This window comes from Microtus oregoni, unplaced genomic scaffold (genome assembly GCF_018167655.1).
Source record: "Microtus oregoni isolate MIOR12 unplaced genomic scaffold, Mior012 000033F_ref0000390, whole genome shotgun sequence".
NCBI lineage: Eukaryota > Metazoa > Chordata > Mammalia > Rodentia > Cricetidae > Microtus > Microtus oregoni.
Window position 1 is genome coordinate 9912614 of NW_024543092.1, and position 24492 is coordinate 9937105.

Here is a 24492-nt window from a genome sequence, read left to right on the forward strand (position 1 = left end):
ATACAGGTTTGTCTGTCAACTATTTTGAAGGTAGGACAGTTGATGCCTTTGGAAGATCAGCAGCTGTTGTGCCCTGTTCTTGTACAACCTGAATGGTTGGTAACTGTTCTTTATGATACCTTCTAAAATAATTCCCAGGGACATATGTTATTTTATGTTTTTTTTTCAGATTGAAGGAATGCTACTCTGAGTATTCCATTGTTGTCACAAAACACGTCATTGCTATGTTAGCCAGATATGGTTTTAATTTTCCTCTCCTTCCTCTTGCCCCTATACATTCTCATGCTCTGCTTTACCTAAGATAAAGTTCTAATCCCTAAAAGCTGAACATTTAGCTTCTGAATATGCCAGTTTGGATGCTAAGATTCTAGTGCAATTATTGTTACATCCTACCCATGTCTATCAGACATTCAGTGACAAAGTCATTTATTTGTATTTTTAATTTTGTTCTTTGTCCGTTCACACAAGTTTGCCAAAATATTTGCTTTGTTGTATCTCCTAAATTGTTTTCTACTCTCTTCTATAGATGTTCTATTATCCACAACAGCATGGCTTCTTGCAATAGGTATTACATTCTTCAATTGCTCTAGGAAATAGTTTCCTCTGTGGTTACAGTAAAGTACTGAACCAGATTTGGCAGAAAGGCCTTTGAGAAGACTCCTTAAGGAGTTTCCCTGATGGCAAAGGGTTAGTTACCTTGAATCTCCCTTGGCTGGTCAGTGCCTGCATTTGGCACCTTCTGCATAATACAGAAGGGAGGCAAATTCTATTTGATTTGAATTATACTTAGAAAAATCATTGTTCTGGGATTGCCCTGTTTTCAGTCCCAGACATGGGTGTGGACCTGGCTCAGGCCTACTCCATCAAAGATCCTAGACTCAAGCCAGACCCGCAGAGGTCCTGGCTCAGGCCTAGTTCCTTGGAGGTTCCAGACTCATGCCCAGATTCACATGGGTCCTGACTCAGGTCTATTCCCTCGAAGGTCCCAGATTCATGCCAGGACCCGCAGTCATCTCTGGCTCTGGCCCAGTGGCTCAGTGGTTGTTCCCCTGTACCTGCACCTCCAGCCCAGGTTGGTGGCCCAGTCCTGCCTCTGCAAATCTCCTTGATCTGGATCTGCTCCCACTCCCGTGGAGCTCAACACCTCAGGCCTGCTCCAACCTATGTCACTGCCCCAGTCTTTCTTCTGCAAATGTCCCTGCCTGGATCTGCTCCTGCTCCCGTCACATTTAATTAAGTCTTTCTAAGGCTTGTATTTTAGTAGTCAAACCAAACACCTTTTTTCACAAACAATTTTTTAAGACATTAACCAAAAATTATTAAAGCAATAGCAAGGATTATCAAAATGATAATTTACAGTATGCCAATCCCGATTAAGTTGATTATCCCTTCATTTAATTGCTCCATTTTTAAATCATGCACTGTGTCATCATACAGAGACCTAATTTCTCTATTGTCCCATATTTCAATGTGGGAAAACTCTATGTTTTAACTAATTCCTTTCTTTAAGAATTCCCAATTTTTTCACCAATCTTCTGATGATGACGATGAAGATATGAGGCTCACTGCTGCTGCACAGAACAGTTTGAAACCTGGCTGGATTTCAAGGCAGCTACCTGGTTTGGTAGCAGCCCGAGAATGGCTCCAGGGAATGTCCATCAGGAAAGAGAAAGAGATAAACCTAGCTGGTATGGTGATGTCTCTGACTGCCTACAGCTCTGTGTAGTAAAAGGAGAGGCAGACCTCTTCCCGTCCAGCTCCCGATGGCCGGCTAGCTTATACCCGAAATAATTACACAGAAACTGTATTCATTTAAATACTGTCTGGGCCATTAGCTCTAGTCTCTTATTGGCTAACTCTCACATCTTGATTCAACCCATTTCTAATAATCTGTATGTCTATCATGGTTGTGGCTTACCAGGAAAGATTCAGCATGTCTGACCTGGCGGCTGGTGACTGGCGGCTGGCGACTGGCTCCATGGTGGCTCTCTCTGACTCTGCTTTCTTCCTCCCAGCATTCTGTGCTGTCTATTCTGGCTATCTAAGTTTTGACCTATTGAAAGGTCAAGGCAGTTTTCTTTATTCAACCAATGAAAACAACACATAGAAAGAAGACCCTGCTACTTCAGCTCTGGCCTATGCATGTGGCTGCAAAGCCATAGGCTAGTTTCATGAATTCATACCCCAAACATCTGGGTGCCAGATGTAATATGAATTCAAATTGGTATTAATAATAAAAACAGAGTCATATATAGGTGTTAATGCTGAAGATCAGAGAAGCAAAGGGGCAGCCACTAGAGAGTTCTTGTCTCTACCAGTGCTCAGACCAAACGGGAGGTCCTGTCCTCAGGTTGCATCCTCAGACCGCTTCCTACTGACTGTCCCAGACTGCACTGCTCCTCAGACTTCACTGAGCTCCTATATCTTCCCGCCTTCTATTCCTCTCCCCACCCAGCCATGTCATTCTGTTCTCTTCCTCCCTAGTGCTGGGATTAAAGACCTGTGATCCCAAGTTCTGGGGTCAACTTTGTGGGAGCCCTGTTTTTCTTGTAGACAGATTCAATCTCGTGTAGCCCAGGGTAGCCTTGAACTAACAGAGATTCCTCTGCCTCTGTCCTTCATCTTCGGAGATTAAAGGTGTGTGCCAATACTCCTTGACCTCTAGTGGCTTAGCTCTGCACTCTGATCTTCAGGCATGCTTTACTTGTTAAAACACAAACAAAATATCAATACAGTCCAACCCAACGACCCTACAGGACTTTTACACATTGACAAAGAACAAAGAGGATATTACCGTTACTTTATCACAAATGAAATACATATTGCTACAAACCTTGAGAAGTAAAATTACCAGAAAATTCTTTGAACATTTTTATGTAAACGTCATACAATGCAGCCATGCACACATTTGTAGAAACATGACCATCTGCAAGACAATCACAAGAAAAAGTTCATGGACATCCGAGTAGAAAGATGACATTTTAAAGATGCCAAGTCAGTAATCAGATGTCTTCCAGTAATGAAAATAAAGGACAGACATTACCAGTGACTTCAACTAAACAACTGCTCCTCAATTTCTCTTTCTTAGGATTCGTTGTTACAGGTTTCCTTTTGTCATGCCTGAGATATCTGAGTATGGCCAGTCTACTTAATGCCACTGTAGTTTACAAATTAATTAGGGAGAAATAGTGCATCTTACCTTAGTGATACTTTAGTAGCACAACCTAAGAGCTCAAAATCCAAGAATCAGTCAGGTGTGGTGCACACACCTTTAAGCCCAGTGCTAGGGATGTAAGGGCAGGTAGATTTCTGAGTTTCCAGATCAGCCTGGTCTATAAAGTGAGTTCCATTCCAGGCTGTACTATGTAGTTAGGTTGTACCTCAAAAAAATATTGTTTTCAACAGTGAACTCTCCATACTTTAGGGTTCTTATGTTGTCCCGTGTGTGTGTGTCACATGTGTGTGTGAGTGCTAGTTCACTTGTGCAAAGTGTCCCTGTGCAGTCAGAGGAAACCAGTGTGAGTTCACTCTCCTTCCATCCCGGGTCTCGATTGCAGAAGAAGCTTCTCTGACACAGTGGAGAGCAGCGCTGACCCAGACCCGAACCAGGAGGATGTGGACCCAGCAGCACCAGCTCCCAGGACCTTCTGCCTTTCACTGCCAGATTGTCACTGCAGGGACAGCCAGCTTGTCGGACTGAGCAGCTTCCAGGTTCTCTTTCCCCAGTGTGCATGTGGCCATTGCTGGACCTAGCGCATGTCACAGAAACTAACATATAATAGCAATAATACCTTAAAATATTATCTTTTCACTTATGTAGTATCCCTTTGTATCATATATAGTTATATTAAAATAACAGATACATTTCTTATTTTGTTCTAAAAAAAACGCTGCATAGTATAGGTTTGGCTATAATATATATCTATTGCAAAATCAATAATTAACAGTATTTAACTGCCAGCCAAATATCTTAGGGAGTGTAGGAGTCCTCCTAGTCTGTCTGACCTAGATACAGGTCAGTTATACACACAGGGGTAAAACTACACATTTCTGCTAAGGAGATCGGGTTACCCTGTTTCCTATGCTAGGAATGGGTAATAGCCACATTTCTAGTTCAAGTAGTTCCATTTTAAGGGCAAATTCTAATCAGGAGCACCAAGAGTACAAGGTGATAAGAAAGGGCCCAAGCAACTACACAGAGTGAAGACCATGAAATGCTGTGTCCACAGCATCCTGATTCATCTGATGGAGGCTGATGGAACTCTCATGACTTCTCTGGAGCATCTTCAACCTGCAGCAAGGAAACACATCTATTGAAGGGTCTGAGGAGAGCCTCGGTCAGTTTTCCTGGGTGTCCTGTAGCAGTCATCACCACTCCACAGCCACCCTCACTGAGGGTCCTTTAGTTCTCTCCTCCATCACCTCTGGGCTCTCCATCTGGGATCCCCTACTGTCTTCCTCCTTTTTTCGCAAGTCCCAGAGCTCCAGGCCCTGCTGCAGACCTGGAGATGAGAATAAAGTGGTGATGACTAGCTCTGCTTCCTGACTCAGAGGCTGATGAGTGCAGCTGGAAGAGTAGGGGGGGGAACCTCTATCCAACTTTCTTCTCCAAAATCTCAGCTTCAGTGTATCACACACAGGTGTGGATGTGACCGTCCCTGCCACACTTTGTCCATCTGAGAAGCCCAGATGGGAGAAGTAGGCCAGATCAGCATCTCAGTCCCTCCTTTCTCCAGTGGGGACACTGCTCCAGGGGTACTGAAGGGTGCTACAGCTGCTTGATTCAATTCTATTTTGTGTGTATGAATGTGAGCCTGCATGTCTGTATGTGCACTGTGTGAATACCTGTGCTCGGTGAAGAAGAAGAAAGGGCAGGTTCTCCTGGTCCTAGAATTGTATAGTCATGAACTACCATGTGGGTTCTGGGAATAGAATTCTGGTCTGATGCATGAGCAGCAGGTGGTCTTGCCACTGGGTCATCTTTTTATTTATATCTCTTAATTTTTGTCTGCAAGATGGAATGCTCTTCCCTTTACACCCTAAGTGGAACTAGCTTGTTCTTTTGTGTTCCTGCTGTGTGCACATCTGCATCACAGAACCCTCCTGATTAGAAACCTGCTCTGATCAAACACCTGCTGTGTTCCCTCCTCATTCTCAACTGGTCTGTGATATGATTGCTGTCCTATGAAGAACATGCACATGTTATTGCTAGTAGGTGACATGAACTTCAGGTATCCTGCCTCCTTCTCAACAAGATGATACAGTTGAGGGACAAGATCAGGACTTCAGGGATTTTGTCCTTGCTCCTCACCCACCTGTTTCTTACTGCACTCCCAACACTGCCCTCAGTACCTGTAATTACCAAGTATTCTCTTCAGAGAAGAATATTCAGGAGCAAGCACATGAGAATTATCAGCAGGACAGAGATGTTGGTCTTGATGGCCATGGACGAAGGCTGGACCACATCTGGAGCAGCAGTTGGCAAGGCTGAAGTGGAAACACAGTTGAGTCTTTGACCAGACCTCAGATCTAAGGAGATTTCACTTTAGTTTCTTGGTGCTCATGCAATTCAGTGACACACAGAGTTCCACCCCTGTTGCTATGAAACACCTGTTTAGGTGGATCCTGATTTGGAAGGGAGAAGAAGCATTATCCTCTGTCCTCAAAGACTCATGGAACTATGATTGGGGAAGCAAGGTTATGATGAGGCCTCATCTTTTCTCTGGCAGGAGAGAAGCTCACCTGTGAAGATGGTGCCAGGGAAGAAGACAGATCAGGTGAGATGAAAATCAACAGTGAGTCTAGAATGGGGGAAAGGTCAGGAAATACAAGATGTTCAGACTGTAATGATCAGTGAGAACCACAATGAGAGAACAATTAATGAGATAGAAGAGGGTGAGAAATAGAATGAATGATGCAAAAAATTGCCATCAACGCAGGAATGCATGGTGATTAAATTATTACACACACATACATGCCTCACACCTCATCTGCAAAGAGCTTTCTTCCCCTTTTGTCCTTGTTGTCATCACTGGATCTCAGACAGGAAGACAACCAAGAAATCTCCCACCCAGTATATCAAATGGAATGGAATTGCCCCCTGATGATCTAGGTAATACCTACTTGGCTTTCCTTCTGGTACTTTAAAAGTTCCGTGAGCCAATAACTGCAGTCTGCTGTGGATATTGTCTTGAGATCTTTCATTAAGTGTTCATCACCCTTCCATGTATTCATGATACCACTAGCTTCATGATCAATCAGTGTCCAATTTATATTCATTGTATTGAGGATGAAGGTGTACATTCCACTGATGTTAAATCTCCAGGAGGCACCAATAATTTGTCCTTGTTCATACTGAGAAAGCATGGTGGCCTGTAAAGTGCGCTGACCTGTGAACCACACACAATACCATCATGCTTCACTCTCATAGATCCATCACTTCTCCAAAGGTCAGGACTTTCCCACCAGCTTATGAGCCAGGATCATTTCCACATGACTTGTCCTTTGTTACCCACTGGGTACCACATGCTTCCAAGGTTGGACCAATGCTCAACTCTCTCACACAGATACAACCACCATCTCATTCCCACATGTGCTCTGCCCTTCCTCTCTCTTGCCACCTGTCTGCCTCTGTACAGATCCCACACTTACCACTGATCTTGGTAATCTCTTTTTTAATGTTAGTCAACATCTTCCTGAGCTCTTTCCACAAGTATTCCAGCTTTTGTCTCATATCCGTCCACACTTGAGTCCCATTTGCTGCATTTCCCAGGTCACCCAAAGGTTTGAAATTGCTGTCCTTATATTGAAGGAAAGGCTCTTCATCCACTGAGCACTGCCCTTCACACCAGGGCTCTCCAGGTGTGGTACCAGCCTTGACAATGACGTTACAAGTAAGAGAGTTTGCATCCGTGAGAGAAACAAGCATTTGAGCTACAAAGAGGGAGCAGAAAGTCAAGGACTCATGGTCTACGACACTAGATGACACACAGAATTCCTCTGAAGGGCAAGAAGGCAGGAAGAGAAGCCTCTAGTCAAGAAGTCCACCAGCTTCTGAATCCTTGTTTCTGTGCCATCTTTGACTGTCTTAGGGTGGTAGAACTCTCAGATGCACACTATGTTACACAAAAGATTTATCTCACAAGTACTTTTAGTGACTTATATGAGGTATTAAGGACTAAAATACATTAAACAGTATCTGTCTTCCTGGGACTGAGATCTACTGAACAAACAGGGAAAGGAGGCATCATAGAACACATGGTAAATTCTACATGGAGTCTGGGAGTTTAGGAAAGGCCTCCTCGCATAACACTGCCACTTGTCATGGGAGGGTGAGGTGCCACCTGTGAGCATAGTACTCACTGTGTTCCCTCTGGGTCCCTTCACACAGCAATGTTGGGCATCAGATGCCCAATTCTCCCACATTAAACCATACCCCTAACTCATTCTCAAAAAAAAAAAAAAGATCTCTATCTGTGACCTGCTTGAAGCCCTCAACCTCTCTCCCTGTCCTCCAGCAGTTGTTTCCCAGCACACTTATGGCCCCTGGTCTCCAAGACTTTCCCTACCAGCAACAGAAGACACAACACCCTAGAGCTGTTCTGTTCTGCAGGCTGCACAATCAGGCAAGACCTAGTGAGACATGGACATATATATTCTCCTGTGTGTTTTTTTTTGTGTGTGTGTAGATCTGAAATCTAAGCTAATAATTTTAAAAGAACTTTTAACAAGTTTTCAATATAATTATACTAAAAATGCAGTTTTTTTTAAAAAAAAAAACCTCTTTCCTTTTTCACACTTTAAAACTTCTGCTCTGAGATGCCCTGCTGCAGGCTTGGGGACTTTCTTTCCTGTCCCTTTCAACCAGTTTCCTCATCCCTTCTCCTCTTTGCCTCTTCTACCACCTGTTTCTTTTATCTCCGTGGTTTTCCCCAACTGTAATTTCTCCTTCCTACCACTCTTCAGTCTTGAATTTATTCTTTAATGGCTTGGATCCTTTCTCACACAGTACCCACTTCTGGAAAATTGGTGGGCATGAACATGAGCCCCTGTGAGCTGAGAACTAACTTTGTGGTTGTAAAGCAAAGGTCACAAACTCAGCTCTTTAAGATGGATCACAATGAAATGTGTAGCAGGGATTTCTACAAAAAAATCCAATTAGAAGTTTGGTGAAATGATGCTGTTTCACTAAAGCAGGAACAGGGATTTATGAAGATGATGGAAAGAAAGCATCCCTGATATAATAATGTCCAAATATGTAATAATAATAATAATAATAATAATAATAATAATAATAATAATAAAATCTTAGAAGGAAACAAGTACAGTCAGATCTCCAGATTTTAGTTAGGAAAATATTTCTAGAACCTCCTACAAGTGTGTCACAGCAGTATTGACTAGACAAGGTCTCTATCTAAAACCCTTGAGACTCACCAAGTATGCTAGACAGGCTTGACACTGACTCCAGGGTTCTCCTGCCTCTGCCTTCTTAGTACTGACAGTAAAAGCACACAACATTATGCCTGACTCTATTATAGGAGCTCTATGGATCAAACCCAAGTCTTCATTGATGGGGGAAGAGTCTTCTGTTCTGTGTTAATTTCATTGGTTAAATAAAGAGACTTCCTTGGCCCTTTAACAGGACAGTAAATTAGGTAAGTGTGGTAGACAGAACAGAATTCTGGGAGAAAAAAAGCTGAGTCAGACAGTCGCCATGATTCTCGCACCGGACACAGAGGCAGGTTAAGATCTTTCCTGGTAAGCCACAACTCATGGGGTTACATAGATTATTAGAAATGGGTTAAAGCAAGGAGTGAGAATTAGCCAATAAGAGGCTGGAACTAATGGGCCAGGCAGTGTTTAAAAGAATACAGTTTGTGTGTAATTATTTCTGGGTATAAAACTAGCCGTGCGGTAGCCGGGTGGAATGCAGCCTGTCGCCCTTATTACTACACTTCATGATTGTGAAGCAGGCCTGCTACCACTCAGCTCTCTCCCCATGCTTTGGATATACAGTACTTAATAGTAAACAGCCAGAATTTTCTGGAGACAATGCCCATGTGCTCCAGGAGTGGCTTGCAGGAACCTGGTCAGAGTCTGGTCCATACTGCATGGAACAAAAAGTCCAGAACTTCTAAAGCTGGAAGTGAAGGGTGTGTGTAAAGACTCAGTACATGTGTCAAAGGATATGTGATATGAAATACGTCCATGGGGAAGCATCAGCAACTACTGTTTGACAAGCATGGAAAGGATGTCCAGGGAGAAGGGCACAGGCCTTGGCAGATGCCCAGGATTAAAAACTACACAAGGCCATGGTTGTGGTGGTTTGAATAAGAATGCCCCCATAGGCTCATGTATTTGAATGCTTCATCATCAGGGAGTGGCACTTCCCAAGAGGGATTAGGAGTGTGGCCATGTTTGAGTAGATGTAGTAGTCTTATTGGAGGAAGTGTGTCACTGGGGGTGGGTTTTGAAATCTTAGAAAATCAATTTTAAGCCCAGAGTCTCTCTCTTCTTGATGCCTTTGGATCTGGATGTAGAACTCTAACTGGGTACCACCATACTCCTCATCATGAGGATCATGGACTAAACCTCTGAAAATATAAACAAGCTGCAATCAAATGCTTTCTTTTATAAGAGTTGCCACGGTCAAGGTGTCTCTTCACAGCAATAGAACACTGAACAAGATCATGTTTCTCCCTTAAGTTGCATTTGGTAGAGGGTTTATCCCAGCAACAGAATGAAACCAGAACAGCACACGCCAGGTCTCCTGGATACTGCAGAGCTCCAGGAATGGCTTTCAGGACCTGGTCAGAGACTAGCCCATACTACAGAACAAAGAAAATCTAGACTTGTTCAATCTAGCAGTACAAGAGTGGGGATCAAGAATCTCAGAGAAATGAATGTGCCAGAGTGGATGGAACAGCAAACATATCCAGGGGAAGTGTGAAGATTCCATGCTGTCTGTGGATGCTGGAGCATCCCTGCTTAGAAGCACAGAGGGAGGACCAGGGAGAGGGCACCAGCATTGCTGTAGCTTGGGGATGTTGATGGCTCAAGGCTGGGGTGGGATTAGGATAGATTGCTGACTCTTGGGTGTGGTGATGTAGATGTGTGGTTTGGTAAATTCTTTAATTTCTGTGTCTTGTGTTCTTCCTCCTGGGACAACAGTTTGGTGACTCATTTAGGGACTCTCCGTTTGGCTCCATTGTCCTCTCTTCCCTCTGTGGATTGTTGCCGCGGACCAACATTATGGACACATCTGGAAAGGTTTTGCAGTGACAGTCAATGCTCCAGACAGTGAGTCTGAAAGTACTCAAGCCTTTACCTTAGGAGAGAAGTATGACAGGCATCGCTTCCCTTGTAACCCAATGTCCCATGACTCCTGACAAATGAAGGGGGTTTTGAGTACAGACCACCCAAGCCCTTCTCAGACAGACCCATCCTGGGGTCAGCAGCCTCTCAGTTGCAGGTGGCACAGAGGGAAGATAGGCAGAAAGAGTAGACATGCAGTCCTATTGACTGTGTGAAAACACCTTTGCAGTTGTGTTTGCGATGAGTACATGGTAAGGGCCCCTCTCAGGGCCAGGACAGGAGTGCATGCAAGTGATGCATTCAGAAGCTTGTTATGTTCAGTTCTCATTGTCTGAGAAGAAGACAGTATATTGAACATGTAACCAGTCAGTCAACAGGTCAGTGTTGGGGGCTGGGAGAATGGCCCAATAGGTAAGGGCCTTGCTATGAAAGAATGAAGACTGGAATTCACATCCCCGATACCACGTGGGACACCTGTTCCATGTCCTCAGAAGACTAACCCTATCAAGAACCAGAGTGAGACCCCAGCCTGCTCCTTACCTCCTTGGGGATTAGATTTTTCTCTTCACATACTTGTAAATGCCAACAATGACAGATAGGATGATGATGATGGCACTGACTACAGCTATGATGGTATATATTTCCTTATTGGAAAACTGCTTGGAAGACAGAATCTGGGTGGTGGTCATGGTATATGGAAGCTGAGTGATATCCGTGGCGCTTGATGTTGGTCCTTAAAAAAAAAAAATCAGCAAAGTTCGGGATAAAGCTAAAAACATAACTCCATCAGCATCTTCTCTCTCCATTCAGTCTGAGGGCCTCATGTGTAATAACTATTTATAATTCCTGAGTAGAGAGAGGAGTGCAGCTGTGTGGGTAATGTTTTTACAGAGTTTATTTCCTTACCAAAGAAAGCAAATGTCTATCAAAGCATTAAACAATTGACATACTTAATGTGGTAGGACTTTCTGGATGGTGACACAGTTGGTGGTGTTTAATTGTGCCAGAAATGATAGTGAAGCATTTCACAGTGATGTGGAGCTGGTACAAGGGCAGCTATCAGTGAGAAGGAAAGTGTAGTTGTATAGTATATGTGTTTTAACAAATGAAGCTGCCTGAAGATCTGCAGGCAAAGGGAAGCCACACTTTTAATGTCAGGATTTGGTAGACAGAGGCAGACAGATCTTTGTGAGTTCAAGGCCACCATGGGCTACACATGATCAATCCAGAAACAGATTCAAGCGGTGGTGCTTCACACCTTCAATCCCAGTACCAGGGAGTGACATGTCTTTAATCCCAGCACTCGGAAGGTGGACACAGGAATGATATGGCTGAGGGGAGAGAGGAATATAAAGAAGAGACAGGAACTGAAGGGAGTATGTAGTCTGAGATTGGTGGAGAGTACTGCAGGAGGGTCCTTGTGTGTCTGAGTCTTGATAGAGGTAAGATTTTTCTAGTGTCTTGGCTGCTTTGCTTTTTTGACCTTCAGCTTGAACCCCAACATCTGTCTCTAGGTTTTTATTATGTGTGAATCAGAAAAAGATATAAGTTTACAGTGATGCTGACTTGAGGCCCATTAGCAGGCCATGTAGTGTCTGGGCCATTAGTTAGTACGAAATGAGAAACACTGGAGGGTGAGATGAGGAAGAGGAATCCTTGTGGTCATCACTGGATCTCAGACAGTAAGACAAACAGGAAATCTTTCACCCAGTCTATCAAATGTGATGGAGTTGGCCCCTCATAATCTAGATAATACCTACTTGGCTTTTCCTTCTGGTGCTTTAAGAGTTCCTTGAGCCAATAACTGCAGTCTGCTGTGGAGATTATCTTGAGATCTTTTATGAATTGTTCATCATCCTTCCATTGATTCATGATCCCACCAGCTTCACGATCAATCAGTGTCCAATTCATATTCACTGTGTTGAAGATGAAGGAGTACTTTCCACTGATGTTAAATGTCCAGGAGGCATCAACAATTTGTCCGTGTTCATACTGAGAAAGCATGGTGGCCTGTAAAGTGGGCTGACCTGTGAACCACACACAATACCATCATGCTTCACTCTCAGATCCATCACTTCTCCAAAGATCAGGACTTTCCCACCGGCTTATGAGCCAGGATCATTTCCACATGATCCTTTGTTACCCTCTGGGAACCACATGCTTCCAAGTTTGGACCAGTGCTCAACTCCCTCATACAAACACACTCACCTTCCCATTACCACATGTGCTCTGCCCTTCTCTCTTGCCACCTGTCTATGCCCCAGTATTTGATCCCACACTTACCACTGATCTTGGTAATCTCTTTTTCAGTGTCAGCCAACATCTTCCTGAGCTCTATTCCCACTAATTTCAGCCTTTGGGTCATATCTGTCCACACTTTAGTGGCATCTGTAGCATTCCCCAGGTCTCCCAAAGGTGTGGCTTTGTTGTCATCATACTGCAGGAAAGGCTCTCCATCCACTGAGCACTGCCCTTTACACCAGGACTGCCCAGGTGTGGTATGAGCCTTGACAATGACGTCACAACTAAGAGAGTGTGTATCTGTGAGAGAAACAAGCTGGTGAGGTACAAAGTGGGAGCAGAATCCACAGGACTCATGGTTCTATGACACCCAGAATCCCTCCGAAGGACAAAAACACAGGATGTCAATCAGCTTCTGGATTCATATTTCCGGGCCATCTTAGATTGTATTAGGTTGGTATGACCCCTGAGATGAACACCAACCATATCACCAGGGGTATTTACCTCACAAGTACTTTTAGTGACTTTTATCAAGTATTAAGGAATAAAATATATTATATGTTCCTGAGACTGAAAATCTACTGAACACACAGGGAAAGGAATCATAATAGGACATGTGGTAAATTCACATGGAGTTCAGGAAAGGCCTCCTGGACTATGCCACTTGTCATGGGAGGGGAGCAGTTACCTGTGAGCACAGTACTCACCTGTGTTCCACTGGGCCACTTCACACAACAATGCTGAGCATCAGATGCCAGATACCCATTGTTAAACCACAACCCTAACTTATTCTCAAGAAGAAATCTCTGCCTGTGACTTTCTCTACGACCTGATCTCTCTCCACTTTCTTTGGCAGTTGTTTCCCAGCACACCTATGGGCCCTGGTCTCCTAGACTCTCACTAACAAGAGAAAACACAATATCATAGAGCTGTTCTATTCAGCCTACTGCACAAACAAATAGGAAAGACTTAGTGGGGCATGGACATAAATACTCTTCTCTGTGTGTGCAGACTTGAAATCTAAATTTACAATTTTTAAATGAAGCTTTAACAAGTTTGCCATATAATTATACTAAAAAATGCAAAAATGTAAAAAAAAACCTTCCTTCCCTTCTTTCATCTCAAAACTTCTGCTCTGAAGTGGGATGTTGGATGTTTGGGGACCTCCCCTGTTCCTTTCAACTAACTTCCTCTTCCTCCACCTCTCTGCCTCTTCTGTCACCTGTTTCTTCCATCTCTGTGGTTTCCCCCAACACCTACATTCCCCTTCTTCCCACTCCTAAGGCTGGAATTTATTCTTTAATGGCTGGAATCTTTTTCACTAAGTACTCCCTGGTAGAAGATTGGTGGACATGAGCATGAGCACTTCCGAGCCGAGAACTGGCTTTGTGGTTGTGAACCAAAGGTCACAATCTCAGCAGTTTGGTGGATCAGATACAATATACATTAGTTGTCTGTAAGAAAAATCCAATTAGAAGTTTGATGAGCAGAAACTGTTTTGAAGGCGTAAGTCACAAACAGTGCCGCACCAGTTTGGAATTATGATTAATAGGGTGGTATTTATTTAAAGGGGAAAAAAACTTACAGATAACTGTCCCAGACAACAGCCCTCTGCGCAATCAGGAAGGGAGTCTAGTCGCCGGAAATGGAGCAGGAAGCAAAGAGAGAGAGAGAGAGAGAGGAGGGAAGTGGCAGCTTTTTTTAAGAAAGAGAGACCACGCCCCAATGGGATGGTATCTCAGCGGTTATTGGCTGGAGGAGCAGAAGGATCTCCCGCAACACTGTTTTGCCAAAGCAGAAACAAGGATTAATGAAGGTGACTGAAAGAAAGCATCCCTGTTGTAATAACATTCAAGTATGCAGTAATAATAATAGTAATAGAAGGAAATATTTAAACTCACACTTACAGATTGAGGAGGAAATTACTTTCAAATAAAAATTACTTTCTTACAAGTGTGTCACAGCAGTATTGACTAGACAAGGTCTCTAAAAGCCTTGGCACTCACCAAAGAGGCTAGACAGGCTTGACACTGATTCCAGGGTCCTCCTGCCTCTCCCTTCTTAATACTGACAGGAAAACCACACAGCCCCACACCTGGCTCTATTACAGGGTCACTAGAGATCAAACCCACATCTTTATGGTTTTGAAGCAGGGCTTCTACCACTCAGCTCCCTCCCCATGTTTGGACAGTCTAACTTTCAGTAGTCAGCAAACAGCCCTGATTTTCTGGAGACAATGCCCATGCGCTCCAGGAGTGGCTTGCAGAGGCTGGGCCTTACTGCATGAAACAGGAAGTCCAGAATTTCTAATACTGGAAGTGAAGGGAGTGTGTAAAAACTCAGAAAAGTACATGTGCCAGAGGATATGTGATATGAAATATGTCCACTCTGTCCATGGAGAAGCATGGGTGACTCTTATTTGCCAAGCATGGAAAGGATGTCCAGGGAGAAGGGCTTGGCAGATGCCCAGGGTTAAAAACTACACAAGACTATGGTTGTGGTGGTTTGAATAAGAATGCCCCCATAGGCTCATGTATTTGAATGCTTCATCATCAGGGAGTTGTAAGGGGGAATAGGAGTGTGGCCTGGTGTGAACAGGTATGATCTTATTGGAAGAAGTGTGTCACCAGGGCTGGGCTTTGAGGTTCAGAAAGTCCATTACAAGCCCAGAGTCTCTCTCTTCTTTCTGCCTTTGGATCTGGATGTAGAACTCTCAGCTACCATATCTGCTTGTGTACTACCATACTCCTCATCATGATGATAATGGGCTAAACCTCTGAAACTGTAAGCACGCCCCAAATAAAGGCTTTTTTTTCCCTGAGAGTTGCCATGGTCATGGTGTCTTTTCACAACATTTGAACACTGAGCAAGACAATGTTTCTCCCTTAAGTTGCATTTGGTAGAGCATTTATCACAGCTGCAGAATGAAATCAGAACAACACACGCCAGGTCCCCTGCATATACTGCAATGCTCCAGGGATGGCTTCCTGGACCTGGTAAGAGGCTAGCCCACACTACAGGACAGAGAAAATCTAGACAGGTTAAATCTGGCAGTAGAAGAGTGGGGATCAAGAATCTCAGAGAATTGCATGTGCCAGAGTGGATGAAACAGCAAGCATTTCCAGGGGAAGTGTGCAGAGTCCATGCTGTCTGTGGATGCTGGAGCATCCCTGTTGAGAAGCACAGTAAGAAGGACCAGGGAGAAGGACACCAGCATTGCTGGAAACTCATGGATGATGATGGCTCAACAATGGGGCGGGGCATAGGAAACTGTATCACTGAATCGCAGGAAATATGGTACAGAAAAGTCCTATCAGGTGTAGTGGTCAGGAGGCAGTAACATCAAGGACAATGGGATACTGATAAGTAGGGGGCCCCACCTTGAGCCTAACTGCTTAAGGGGGACAGAAAAATCTTAAATATAGAAAATGGTTAGCCATTCCAGATGTGGCTGAATATGAATAAATAAAAACAAAACAAATGATCAAGAAACTGAAAACTGCCACCACATGAAAACCCTGACTCCTGTGTCTGTGGGTTAAACTGAACCATTGGGGCTAGAGAGATAGTACAGTGGTTAATAGAACTTTTTGTTCTTGCAGAGGATCCAGGTTTGATTCTCAGCAACCACACATGGTGGTTTGCCATTGCCTGCAGTTCCACTTCCAGGGGATTAAATGTTCTCTTTCGTCCTCTAAAGGCACCAGGCACATAGGTATCGCACATACATATGTGCAAGCAAAAAATAAATAAATAAATCTTAAAAAAACAATTAAAAGTAAACTGCCTCAAACACAGGCCCAGAGTGCCTTCTCAGGAGGACCAATCAGATCCCAACAAGAGAGACCACGCTGCCCTGGAGCTAATGAGTCTTTCTCTCTGCACTCCTTCATTACTTCCCTGTCACTCAGGGATGAACCTAGAGATGCCCCTATGAATGGATGGTGAGGGGATTTGAATGAGCCTGTCTTCTACAGTGCAGAATTTTTGAATATTTGGTCCCCAGTTGGTGGCAGCTCTTTGGATAGGTTCAGGAGGTGTGACTGGCCGAAAGAAGTATGGCACTGGGGATGCGGCTTTAAAATTCATTCCCATTTCTTTAGATCTGGATCTTGCTTGACATTTAAGATGTAGGCTTTCAGAAGGGCATTGTAGCATAAAGGGTCGGCTTGTGGGGATTTCTGTCCTGCCCAGTTCCCCACAGCCAGCAAGCCCCAAAGAAAATCAAACACAGGTCTACATAGGTTATAAACTGATTGGCCCATTAGCTCAGGCTACTTATTAGCTCTTGTAGCTCATATTAACCCATAATTCTTATCTATGTTAGCCATGTGGCTCAGTACCTTTCGCGGTGGGGCAGATCACATGTTGCTTCCTTGAAGTCTGGGCAGGAGTGGGAGGAATCAACTTCTTCCTTCCTAGAATTCTCCTGTTCTCATTGCATCATTTCTACTTCCTGTATGGTTTTCCCATCTATACTTCCAGCCTGGCCAATCAGCATTTATTTAAAACAAGATTGACAGAATACAGAAAATTCTCCCGCACCAGAGCATGGTATCACATGCCTCTCATGCCAGCACTTGGGAGGCAGAGAAAGGCAGATCTTTATGAGTTTGTATCCATCCTGTTCTCCACAGTGATTTCTAGGATGTCCAGAATATATTTAGTGAAAACTTGTCTCAAAAACCCAAGCCAAACTAAAGCTATGTGGGCTCTAAGCTTTCTGCTTAAGCCACCGTGAACCCCAGGTGCCCTGCTTCTCTGCTGTGAGGTAATGGACTCTTGTCCTCTGAAACTCTTAGATTCCAAACCCTTCCTTCTGTGTGTGACCGTGGTTCTGGTCTTTATCACAGTAGCAGAGAGTGACAAATACAGCTACTGTATCAGTACTGAAGTCTTCACAGAACAGACGGTCTCTGTTACACCAGCTCAGCTCTGCTCTTGGAGCTTGAATGCAGCAGAGACAACATATGCACGAAGAGCAGGGTTGGACCTGCCTCTAGGACCCTCTGACCAGGACAGTCTGTCAGTCTGAGGTGTCAGTCCTAGGAAATCATCCTGGGTGGAATTCATGACAGTGTCTAATTTTAGAATCGCCTTGCTTGGGCAGAAGCCAGCCTGCCCTATTGTGGAGGAAAAAAATACACTCTTTTATTGTGTCTCCTGGCATGGTACTGGGCCCGTGGAAAGAGTAGTCTGTGATCCTAAGCCATTACAAGGCCCATCAGGCCTCAGGCAGACATCATAAAGTGAGCTCTTACCCACTAGATTATTAGGTAGGAAAGTCACAATCAGACAAGATGTCCAGAAGAGAGAAATTACTGCAGGGATACAATAGACCACTTGTGTGTTTAAAGCTACCTAACAGGAGAGACAGATCTCTGGTCTGACAGAACATCTCCTGTCCACCAGATGACTATGGAAATTTTACCTCATCTAGAGGAAGAGACTGAGGTTAGTTCTCAAGGAAGCTGTCACCTCTCCCTCAGCAAGCACCTGGGGTATCAAGGAGTGTCCTCTATGGGCATGAAATCCAAGGAATCCATTAGACAGCCATGGAGAGACAAAGGTGCCCTAACCCCAGGCCCTCCTCTGTCATTTCTAGATATCCCAGACATCACAGGGAGCACAGAACCCACTGCTGACTGGGCAACATGCAGCTTTGGCAGTGCATTTGATGATACCTTGTGGGGATGGGCACCCGTACTGGGACATGGATATGCCCTAATCTGGGGTCAGAAGAAGGGCAGAGGACAAATCTGCTGTCCCATTCATCAGCTTGTTTCCTTCTGCTGCTGTCACACTGAATGCAGACCTGAGTATTTGATGCAGGATTGCTATAGTGAGGATTGCCAAGTGGAAAATAATTAGTGTCTGCCATTTAAAGAAAAAAAATTAACCTACACCTGCCTAAATAAACATCATTATTGGATGCTGTTTTCCCAGGAGGCTGAGTACATGGGACCTGAGAGGCACGAGTAGAACATTCCACAAGTCCCTCCCTGTCTAGTACCATTGCCAGAGTCCAGTATAGTCAGCCCTGGTTACCTGAGGTGCTAACCCACAGATTCTTACCTGGTGGAAAAGGAGCTGAAAGGCACTTTATGGATAGGGGAGAGGGAAAGATTAGATGGACAGGGAAGGGCACTGAGCAGGAATGTAGCTGATGTGTCTTTTGGCATTGAAACTGAGCTTGAAGGTACAAAGTTGTAATTCCAGCACCTGACCAAACAAGGGAGAGAAGAAATTGCTGCAAATTCTATAGTGTGGGCTATGATGCGAAATCCTGACTTTTAATGCTAAAACGAAAGTGGTTTTGACTGCTGTGTCCCTGGAAGCATGTGTTGTGATCTGTGGAAGAATTAAATGGAATGGTGGGAAATAAAGTTTGAGGGCAAAGAGTTCCAGGAATAATGGAAATAATTGTAAGGCTGGGAAGACAGTCTTCAGATGATAGACTGCCTTAAGTCCATAGGAGCTGCCTGAGCCTCTTGGCAGGGTGTCACACTGGGGTTTCTTGGCTAGGTTTAGGCTTCCTGTACCCCCTCCCCAGTATGACTGAGGGCTGAGTGCATCAGCTGGATTCCCCTTTGGCATCTTGTCCCCTGCCCTCCTTATTTTCCCTTCTGACCAGGTAATTTTTTCTAGTCCTTGCCTGGACTGTATAAAATTGGCAGGGCTTGGGACAGTTAGCCCTGCTAGGTTTCCTTGGGTTCAGGAGCTTCTCAGAGAATAGCTGCTACCCTGGGATTCAATAGCCTGGTTCCCCCCTCCTTCACCTTCTCAGTCCCTGTACCCCTCCAGTTAGAATATAACAACTCACCACCGATGGGTATCATGGACCATAGACAGATCAGTAGAACCCAGAAACACAGCGCCTTAGTGGAAGGATAGTTCTGGGAAGCTCCATTCCTTGCCATATCTTGAGCAGCAAGTTTGGTGATCAGATCTGTGGAGAGAAGCACTGAGGGCTCAAGACCGACCTGCAGCGCACCCTCACAAAGATGCACTGACTTTTCAGTGGGTACTCTGCACTTGTGCATTTATAGCAGACTGCTGTGGTCCCTCCCTCTGGGAGGCGGAGACTATCATCATCTGAGTGGAGCATCCCTGCCCTGGTTGTAGACCCAGGCTCTCTCAACTCTTGGTCCCTCCATGGCACTCTCCCTTGTTGGTAACTGAAGCTGCCTACAGTTGCAAATTACGCCCTACAGTCAGTGTTTTTGTGGACTGGGCAGGAGAATGCAGCTTGTGTAACTTAAGGCCAGTCACGCCCACAGCAGCCTGAGTCACACTAGGAGTTTCTCTCCTGAGTATTGGACACACACCTGCTTTAGCTTCAGCCTCACCAGGAGCCTCCCTCTCAACCACCTCCCCGCACGCCTTCTATGTTTCTTTCTGATCTTCCTTCTGCACTTTCCATCACCTTCCCTCTTCCTACATCTCAATCCCAGGCTCACTTTCTCCACCAAGTCTCTTCCCTTCAACCCTGTCCTCCCCCCCACCCCACACTTTAATTGTCCTAATGCTTGGCCCAGAGCTCAGCACTCCTCATCCACAAAGTGCTCTTGTCACTCTCCCCTCCCTCCTCTGTATCTGCTTCCTTTACCAACATCCCCCTCCCTACTTGGAGACCCTTAGTAACTATCTTGTCACAAAAGTTGTGCTTTTTCTCCCTAACTCTGTGACACTGGAACCTAAGACATTTAGGAAAGTTCTGCAATCACAAATTTATTCCAGTAAAAAGCAGATTCAGTTCTGTAGAGAAGACTCAAATGTTAAGAGACCTGACTGCTCTTTCAGAGGACCCCTGTTGGAATTCCATCCCCTCTTTTGAATTGTTCCCTGAGCCTTAGCTGTGGGACTGTTTGGAAGATTCATCCCTTAGGAGTGTGCTCCTCAACTCTGCATATTGTCTGTGGTTTTCTGCAGTGGTCTCCATTCTTTGCAAAGAGACATTCTCTTGATGAGAGTGAAGAATACATCTGTTCTGGTGTTTAAGGACAAATGTTTATAGATTGATGTTAGAGATTATGCTGATTTTGTAAATTGGTGGTTGTGGAATCTCCTTCAGTAACCATGACTTCAGCACTTATTAGTTAGCTATGTTTATTTTTAGTTTCCTGTATTGTGCAGGCATGATGTCCCTCCTGCTTAGCAGGTCTTAAGTTCAATGAGAGAGCTGCTGGATACCATCAAGGTATGTGTGCCAGTTCTGCACAGATAAGAGTTACTGTGGCATGCTGCTCACTGATGTGGTCCATAGGCGTCAATAGCTGGGTGGGACTATTGGTTGCGGCACTCCTGTGGAAGCTTGAATAATACTTTTTGGAATTAAGAAAGGTAGTCCCTTAGGGAGGTGACTTAGGTCATTTCCGACTTAGTGGCCTCTGTCTCTGGGCCCTGTCTCTAAAGTGCATGGTGTCTTCAGCAGTAGGGTCTTACCTTTCAGCTTGGGGAAAAGAAGGGCAGGAGCAATAGGCTTGTGCTTTAGTAGCCTCTTGACAGCCTGTTGGACAGCCCTGACCAACAACTTGAAAGAGAGTCTCTCCTGACTGGTATTGGGGTTCTGTTAGGTAGTTCCCTGTAGGGAGCACCATCAACCCCCATGAAAAAAGCTCATAGAACTACATATGTTAGTTATACACAGATTTACATTTGTTATAATTTTAGGTAAATAGTTAATACATGAACCCTTGTCACCTTTCCAGCCATCCTGCTGTTACTTTACCTCCCTCACTTTTCTCCTCCTGTATTTACCTCCCCTCTTCACTATGTAGAGGGTGCTTTTCCATATTCCCTATCAGCTCAATTCTATCAATTCTTATTCCCCTTTACTCACATCCCACTTTCTTCTGCCATGACCTCCCTTTCCCCCCCTACGCACCCCCTTCCCATGTCCCTTTCAGAATGTCTAACTGTTAGATCTCCTTAAACTCACACCCAAGATTCTAGTTCTGCCCACTCTTGATGTGTTACATATTTTGGGAACAGGGAGTCTGCAGCTCTCCTTTGACATGGACCCTCACTAGATCCTGAGACTCAGTATCTGTCTCATGTAGTATCAAGGTGACAATCAAGGGCACCTAGAGTTCCCAGACAAACAAGCCTTTTCAGTCACCTCCACACACTAATATGGGAGATTGTATCTAGGTTAACATCCTCCCACCAGATAATATGTTAGTATTCAGGCATCTGTACTGGCCTGCCCTTAGGGTCCTGACAGGATATGTCCTCAGCTGCAGCCACTGGGAGCACCTTCTGTGCACATTTGCTGTGTTCCCTTGTGAAAGGTGGGCCTTGGCCTCCTCCTGTTGATTTCTCTTCTGCCACTCTTGTCTCTGCCTCTGCTCAGTCTCTGTCCCTTCCCAGCCCCCTTCTCTCCTCCTCTCTCTGTCCCTTTTTAGCCCCTTCTCTGTCCTCTTCTAATAAACCTTCCTAGTGAGCCATGATGTATGGCATGACTACTTGCCACCATTTTCAATTGAATTGTAACCTTAGTTCCCCAAGATTAGGCAGGCCCTACTAGGGCTTCCTCCAGCCCGCTGGCAGACGGAGGCACTCCGACACACTGAACCAGGTCCAAATCTGACAGACAGCCCTGCTTCTCCAACTAATGGATCGCTGGGTGCCTCTGTCCAACCCTAACATGATTGGTGAGTTTCCCAACTTCTCTACCTCTGGCCATTTCCCACGTGTGAGGATTCTCTCTCAAATGTGTTTTCTTGCTTCTCAGTCTTGCTACCAGGCAATCCATGTGTCTCTCAGACTCAATTCTGGCCCCTGCTCTGTGTATCACTACTCACTGAACAGCTTGCACAACATTTTTACCTCTCCTTTGTCTCTGCATCCTTCCTCCTCCTCCAAAGAACATATCCATGGGTGACCCAAAACCACCACCTGGTCCAACCTCTTTAATCACCTGTTCTCCTCCTTTATCATATAACTCTCCTTTTTTGGAATCGGCAAGAACTTCATAAGTTTGAGAAATCTGTTTAAACTTTTCACCTTCATTTGGGATTCTTATCAGGGTGGTATGTCAAGGCCAATTCTCTATAAGCCTTTTTCAGTTCTTCCTGGGTGGCATTGGGTTTGACCTCCAAAACATTGTAGTAAGTGGTTTCTTTTACCATTTTTTACAGCTGGGGAGTGGACCAGTGCTGGATAGTGCAAAGAGAAGCATAGCACAGCACGGTTCAGGCGAAGGTCCTCCACCTCCCACTGAACATTCTGGAAAGTTCCCTATCAGAATATTTTAAAGGACCTTTGCAACATTCCTCCAGGGATCAGACAGATGGAAGGAGGTATCTGCCTCTTGATCTTTTACTCTTCCCCTCTCAATACACCACTTGCACGAACTCTGTTGTGTGTGGCTTGTTTGCTTAGTGGCATGCCTTGGCAGGGCCAGCCAATGGTACCCACTACTCGCTAGGACTCTACCTGCCTGCTCCACTTGCCGCAGATTTGCTCTCTTCAACCTGCAGCAAATCTGCTTCCTCGTTCACTAGCAGCTTCACCTTCCATTCAATACTGGTACTGGGTCTCTGGTGGGGCTATGTGCCGCTGACCATTCCCCTTTATGTGAAGTTTCATTTCTTTTATTTTTCTTTATCAAAACATTTTTTAGTTTTTTTAAAAACAAATTTATTACTTTTAAAAAAAACAATCCAAATTCCAACTCTCTCCCCTCCTCCCAGTCCCCTCCCACTCCTTCCACACACCCTTCCACTTCACCCCCTCCAATCCTAAGCTAGGGCAATGCACCCTGCCCTGTGGAAAGGCCAAGGCCCTCCCTACCACATCTATGTTGGGCAAGGTGTACATCCAAAAAGAATAAGATACCAAGAAGCTAGTACATGCAGTAGAGACAAATCCCAGTGTCACTATCAGTGGCCCCTCAGTCTGCCCCAACTACCAACCACATTCAGAGGCACTAGTTTGTTCCCATGCTCATTCACTCCCAGTCCAGTTGGAGGTGGTGAGCTCCCATTAGCTCAGGCAAACTGTCTCAGTGGATGACCCCCTCATGGTCTTGACTTCCTTGCTCATACTCTCACTCTTTCCACTCTTCAACTGGATCTTGGGAGCTCAGTCCAGTGCTCCGATGTGGGACACCCACAATAACACAGACGTCTGATACCCCCTACCAGCATAACCCAAAGACGGTAAACACATAAACACTATTACTGAAAAATAACCGAAGTTAACAACCACTAGTTAGTAATATTGCTTAATATTAATGGACTCAATTCACATATATAAAGACACAGTCTAAGAGAACAAAACCAGGATCCAGCACTCTGCTGTTTACATGGAACACACCTCAACCTCAAAAGACAGACACTACTTCAGAATAAAAGTTTAGGAAAAGATTTTGAATCAAACAGACCTAAGAAACAAGCGGGTATGGCTATCCTAATGTCTAACAAAATTGATTTCAAACTAAAATCAATCAGAAGAGATGGAGAAGGACACCTTATTCTCATAACAGGAACAATTCATCAAGATGAAGTCTCAATCCTGAATATCTATGGGCCTAATACAAGAACATCCACATATATAAAAGAAATATTACTAAAACTTAATTTACACATCAAACCCCACACACTCATAGTAGGTTTCATTTCTTGAGCACTGCCCTCTCCTTGCCTTCTGGTTTTTCTGGTACCAGTTGAGTGTGTCTCTCTTGGACTCAGATACCTTGGACCCTGTTCTTTTGTGACAGCATTCTGAATAGCTTGTGACTTCTGTATCCCTGGATCTGCCTCATCCTTGGGCACTGTGTCATACACCTGGTCAGTTTTGAAGACCACTGACCACTTCTTTTAAATTAAATCTGGCCTCAGTATTCCTTAATCAGTCAGTCAGAAAAATGAGAAAGTATTCTCCACTTTCTTTCCTTTTCTTGGCTCCAAGGCCTGCTTGTGTCTGTCAGTT

At 44.6% G+C, this 24492-nt stretch overlaps 1 long non-coding RNA gene across 2 annotated transcripts in view; it reads left to right on the plus strand.

Moving 5' to 3' along the window:
• The first annotated feature begins 3483 nt into the window (after positions 1-3483).
• LOC121466502 overlaps positions 3484-24492 on the plus strand; it is a 60245-nt gene continuing 39236 nt past the window's right edge. Inside the window, exons 1-3 of one of the 2 annotated variants that reach the window (XR_005976778.1) lie at positions 3484-3711; positions 5730-5777; positions 10171-10299. This is a non-coding gene — a long non-coding RNA (uncharacterized LOC121466502). Of the gene's footprint in view, positions 3712-5729; positions 5778-10170; positions 11054-24492 lie in introns of those variants that run through there. The other variant, XR_005976777.1, reaches the window with a different exon arrangement.